Source organism: Leopardus geoffroyi, chromosome A1, assembly GCF_018350155.1.
Source record: "Leopardus geoffroyi isolate Oge1 chromosome A1, O.geoffroyi_Oge1_pat1.0, whole genome shotgun sequence".
Classification (NCBI taxonomy): domain Eukaryota; kingdom Metazoa; phylum Chordata; class Mammalia; order Carnivora; family Felidae; genus Leopardus; species Leopardus geoffroyi.
This window is the reverse complement of record NC_059326.1, coordinates 21,110,849-21,116,896: the sequence shown is the minus strand read 5'-3', so window position 1 is coordinate 21,116,896 and position 6,048 is coordinate 21,110,849. Positions and strand designations below refer to the sequence as shown.

General features: G+C 44.7%; 1 pseudogene; it reads right to left on the bottom strand.

Moving 5' to 3' along the window:
* Positions 1–5,215: 5,215 nt before the first annotated feature.
* LOC123581824 lies at positions 5,216–5,313 on the bottom strand (annotated as a pseudogene).
* Positions 5,314–6,048: the final 735 nt, after the last annotated feature.

The window sequence follows — 6,048 nt, the reverse complement described above, 5'->3', positions numbered from 1 at the left end:
ACTCTTGCAAATCTGAGCTTCTAGCAATTTGCTAATGCTTAGGACGCATGAAATTTAATTTTTTCTTCCTGAAATGCTTGGCCTTCTCCAAAATGGCTTCCGACCACTCATTCCTGGCAGATGATCTGGTACCACCTGTCTCCCAGGTTGAGGAGGGTTTCTGGGATGTCCTTTGAATATGGTGTCCGTCCTCAGTCGATGTCTTAGCTTGGGCCATTTTCCTGGTGTCCTCCTCCCATCTAGCTTATGGTCTGCTTCTCCGAATGACTCTCGAAGTGAGCTGTTAATCACTACGCTTTATTGCTAAGTTAATTCTGGCCACAGGTGTTCTAGTCAGGATGCTCCCAGAGCCTGGACCTGCAGGAAGGAAGTCCGCGAAGCTTCTGGCTCTGGCACCAAGCCACAGACTCGGTGAATCATGTAACTTCTCTGAGGCTCAAAGAAGGCACTTTGTAAATTGTAAAGCATTAACCAAACGACAGGAGAGTGCCAGGAGAGCGCCAGGATTCTATTCTACACTTAGGGATGGGTGTCTTATTTAGTTGTAATTGTTGACACCTAGAGGGCCATCATCCCCAGAAATGTGCCTTACTTACATGTTTCTGGGCATGCTTGGGCCTTCGGAACATGCATCGGAAGCCAGGGTCAGATAGCATCGGCCGGATGAACACTTTCAGAGGCTAAGGCTGTTGGAAATTACCTCTATGTTACATTTTCCTTTAAATTCCTTACCTCGAAACGAAGCAAAGTCAGGGCAGAGAATTGGATGGATTTGCTCTTGGCCACAGCATCAAGCAGTAGAGTAAACGGAAGGAGAATAATCGTAAGTGTTAAAGGCCGTCAGCATTTGCCAAACCATGGTCTTTTTAAAAATATATACATATACTGCTCAAAGAGTTTGGCATTATAAAAAGGATCTTGTAAGTACCATAGTCTTTTATCCAGAATGCTATTAAGAACTTTTTATTAAAAATTAAGATGCTTTAGAAACCACATAAAATTTTAAAAGGCTCTACCTTTCCACTTAGCCTTTTCAAGGGCACCTCTGGAGAGATGGTGGCATTCTCAAACAGTTGGACAGGTCTGTGGAGGAACACTCCACTCTGCCAATTTGTCCCCATATTGGCCCAGGGCAGCCATTCACCACTTTGTTTTTGGTTATTTCAGCTGCTGTTAGACATTCTCCTTCAAACACACCTGCACTGCTTTCCAGACAGCACCATAGCAGGCGGAAGGCGATGGGGTCCTACGCACTGTGGGCTGTGGGCTCCTGTGATCCCACCTGTGCCTCTGCCTCAACTCACCGAGCTCTCTGGAAGTTTTCTGGGCTCTGTGAGAATTCGCTTCTAGACTGAACTGAAATACAGAATCAGCCTCATATTTATTCATTGGGGCAGTTTTCCTTGTTCAGTTCGACTCAGCACAAATGGGGTTACTTCATTTAATGGGCCGCAAGCAGTCTGCCCACTGGTTTCCTCCTTTTCTTATCTGCTGACACAGGGAGAGCCTTCCTAAGTTTCTCCTGGATGTACGTCCTTTTATATTCAAGAAACCCTTTGCCGTTCTAGGTCCTATAATATGACTAATGAGCCTAAAGTGCCTCCCCATCCTTCCTCATCTGACTTACCCCCCTTCCTGGTTTCTTCATCTTGATGCTGTCCTTTTAGCTTTTGAGTGCCCACTGTTTCGAGTGCCCACCATTTTGTCTGCCATTCACTACAATCCCTTAAGTCCTCTCCTCTTGGGTGCTCTTTTTGTATTTCTCTAATTCTAACAGGAGGACTGCAGGCCCAAGTTGCAAAAGCATACATTCCCCTCTTTGATCTCTGTATGATCAGTTGAATTTTCCTTACTAACAGCTCCTGTGGTTGAAAGACCCGAAAACTCTGACTTTGCCCTTTTCCAAGATTCTCTTTTTTGCTCATAGAGAAGCAAGTGAAGCTCTTAACCATTCTGACAGAGTCAGGATTTTTCTGGCTTACGGCTATTGTTTTTTCATCCAGTAAATATTTGAGGGTCCCCTTCTTCATGCAAGACAGTATCGTGGGCACTAGAGGTACAGAGAAGAAGACACAGGTTCTTTCCGGAAGAGCTTGTAGGCTGGTGGGAAGATAGACATAATGATGCATCCTACGCTCTACTGGGGTATGGTGGGGTACAGTTGGAGGAGTGTGTGGGACGCTCCATCCCATACGAAAGAGTAGACCACCTATTTCAGCAAAGGAGGGCTGTCAGGGAAACTGTCACTACAAAGTCCTGGTTGAACTGAGTTCTGAAGTATGATGAGCTCTTCACCAGGCAAAGTCAGCCACAGCATTCATTCAGGGAGCAACACCGTCAAAGACTCAGACGTATGAAAGAGGGCTGACAATGTCCAGTCTGTTTATGAACCTTGCCAAAGATCGGATAATCTAGGCTTTATGCATTTTTTTGCTGGCCCTATAAGCAGAACGTGCTTTGAGTGGGTTATCAGGAAAGGTCAAAGCCTGCATGGCTGGTGTGAGGGGCTCAGGGGCTGGCTAGGGAAGGGTTAGTCACTTGAAAGTTTTGTGTGCTGAGACAAGGCTCTTAAAGGAGCTCTGGGGTTTTTACAGAGGAGAAAGTGCTTAAAGGCGGATTATGCAGCCAACGGTGAGCCAGTAAATGGTTTCACTGGGGCCAATCCTGGGATATTTTGGCAGCCCTCTTTATTGGGCGTGGGGCTCTCTGGCTATTCAATACCATTGTGACTCTCCTTGTGAATGCCCATGAGGGGTTAGGGTGAAAATATAGAGCTTTTAAGCATTTTAACGTGATTTCGATTGCATTTTAATTTTTAATAAAACTTTTAATAAAGTTCTGCTTTAGGAGCCACAGAGATCAAAAGATTCCATTTAATAGGGAGTCCAGGGTTATAGCACTGGGAGATAGATGGGCTTAACAAGACTGTGGTACATCTCTTTCAAGTAAATGCAATAAATGGTTCTGTTGGAATGGGAAAAAAGAGAAGATGCATACATACATGCATACGTCTTTTTTTTTTCTTTCTGTGTAGCCAGTAATTTCACTCTTTGGAAGTAATTGCTGAGCTCCTGGCATCTTTGACTAATACCCTTCTCATATGATAGTTACACTACTCCAAAGACAGTACAGACATCTGAGCCAAACAATTTTCTCTTTCATTTGTGAGAAATTGAACGGACAGATCTACCTGTCTATTTTGGTTCCAAGAAAACGTCTTGTTAGAAATGTGTGATAATATATTATATGACAGTCGCTGAAAATGTTTCAGACGCGGCAATAAATTGATTGTGGTTTTTAGACCAGATGTGCACCATGTTTAGAATGTATTGTGCTTCCTCATATTCTAGCCTGGTGCTTAAGTAAATAGAAAGAAGTGTTTTGCTTTCCAATGAAGCCTCTTAAGTGAGCGGATGGCCTTCCCCCCCCCCACCCCCACCCACCCCCCAGTCAGTGATAGGAGATTATCAGAATTGTGCAAATTGGAGCTATTCACTCTCTTCACACGCATTGTGTAGCTGATAGGGCTCCAACTAAGGGCCTGTTTTGTCCCACTCCTAGAGTTAAGAGTGACACAGCTGGAAAATGACCATTGCTTGACTGTGCAGCCCTTCTGTGCTTACATAGAAACTAAAGAAATGTGCTTCATATCTGATGGCGGTATTTTAAGTCCCTGACTTGTGATTTAATATATGGTATGAGCTTATACCAGTATATGGTATGGTATCAGAATGCATTTAATTGAAAAGGCTGAAGGAGGCATCTTTTTATTGCATATCCTCCGCAAGATTCAAGGCAGACTTTGCTAAAGGTATTAGAAACAGGACATTTGTTTTTCTATGTGTGTTCAGTAAAATATCCTTCTAAGCATCGAAGTGGTCTGTGTGTCGTGACTGGTCTGCTTTTTTATGCTATCTCATTTCACGTTTCAATTCTAGTGGCACATTGGTTTTGAGTGGTTAAAGGTCTGTCTCATTTCCTTGCCAACAGAGATTATGTTCCCAGCTCTTTGTTAATTCCGTGCACTTTTAACAGTTGCTGCCGATCGTGTCCCGCTTTACTGTGCTCAGCGTTCTACGAACCCGGGAACCAGTGAGCGATGTGATCCTGCCCTCAGGAAAGCAGTGAGACGGTTCATGGAGGGCAAGAAGGCCAGGAGTTTCACATGCTAGACCTCATTTAGTGCTCATGGCAACTCAGCTTCGCAGGGGTGGGTGTTTACTTCTTCATTTTACAAATAATGAAACTGGGCCTCACGTAGCTCAGAAATTAGGCTCCAGAGCCAACAGCTGCTTGACTTCAGAGCCCACACCCTCTCTCCAGCTCACTGTCTGGCTGGTTGGAGAGCAAGACATAACAATGAACACAAGGCTGGAAAAAATGTGAATAAATGCAAACTTAGGCACTATAGCATTAAAACACCACGTGGATTAGAGAGGGATCTCTGTGTACCCTGTGCTCACTGAAGGGTTTCTGGAGGAGCACCTGGGCTGTGTTTGGAAGCCTGGAAGGATGAGGGCAGACATCACAGGCACGAGGGCATCGAGGGCATAAGCTTCTAGAATGGACAGGAAACCTGATTTCCAGGGGCAGGACTGTAGGGCTGGGGAGCAGTGGGAGCAGGGGAAGGTGTAGGGCAGGGGCAGACGGTGAAAGACCCTGGATGCAGAATGGAGGTGTTTAGAGCCTTGTGAGAAACTCTTCCCTGCAGCCCCCATGTGTGTGTCAGAGAAGGTTTTAAAATGTGGAGAAAAAGTGCCGTTGAACTGAAAGTTGCAACATTTGGGGGCTGTGTGATGTTGAATTTTCCCTTCGTAGCAAGAAAAAGTGGTGCTTTAATCATGAGGAGAATGTCACGTTTCTTTTCCCATCAGGGAATAGAGTTAAGTCAACCTCTCTGCTGAACTGAAAGTGTCTGAGAGTTCTTGGCAAAATAAACAAATTCCCTTTGCCTCTTGGTGGGCGGGGGAAATGGCAGAGGGGCAGTGGGGCAAGTAAAGGAAGACATGCACGCAGACCACCATTCCGGCAGTTTCTCTGATTTTCAGGAGATGCCTGGGCACTAGGAGGCAGAGGAAAATATGAAAGAAACAAGATCCAGGGGGAAATCCTGATGAGCCCAGGGAAGAGCAGGGAGCATGCAGACCAGCTCTTGGGATGATGGGGAGGGGTGGGGGGAAGAACTGACCTGTGGCAGGGGCTTAGCCTCACTCCCAGAGAGTATAAGTTTTTGAGTGTCATCCTTGAGCAGGGTCCACGCTAATCGTCTCTGTATTGTTCCAATTTTAGTATATGTGCGGCTGAAGCCAGCACAGTATAACTTTTTAAATGTTTGCAACAAGTCTTTCTTGGGCCAGGCACTACGGCATAAAGCGTGAAGGCATAAAGTAAAATTTCCGCTCCCCTTTTGTTTATGGGGAGATTCTGTGCAATTTTTTACACAGGTTTTAAAGTGATTGTGACTTGTGGTTTTATAATTGGGCAAAAGAAAAATCTAAGATTTAATGAGTGACTTAAGAATCCCTTCTTTAGTGATCGTGGATGCTTCTCTACTGGTACGAGTCCTGTTTCAAACATGGGACCTACATTTAAGAAAAAGGTGCACACCAAATTCACACCTGCATTTTTTTTGGTTTGAAAGGAAGTAAGGGAATTTTGTGAAACGTTTGAAAAATTGATATGAAATTTTCAGTGTGTTCATAATCATTTATGTGGCCGACAGTGCACTAGATGCTGGGGATACAAAGAGGAAGTCCCAGGAACTCATAATCTATTGAAGGCAGCAGAGAAATATATGATACATAGCGATTGGTGCTCTGATGCACAAGTGCTTATAGAACAGTGACTCACAGACTGGGTAGATGAGTTACTATGGAGTGGTTTTTGCAGTATAGATAGGAGTTCAGATGGAGAAGAGAGAAGTGAGATAAAGGAGAATGGTGAGAGGCATTGTAAACAGAGGAACGTATCAGTAACACCTCAAGCATGTGAAGGTGTGCCGTCTGCTTAGGGAACTAATAGCCTAACAAGGGTAGTGCGTGATGTATG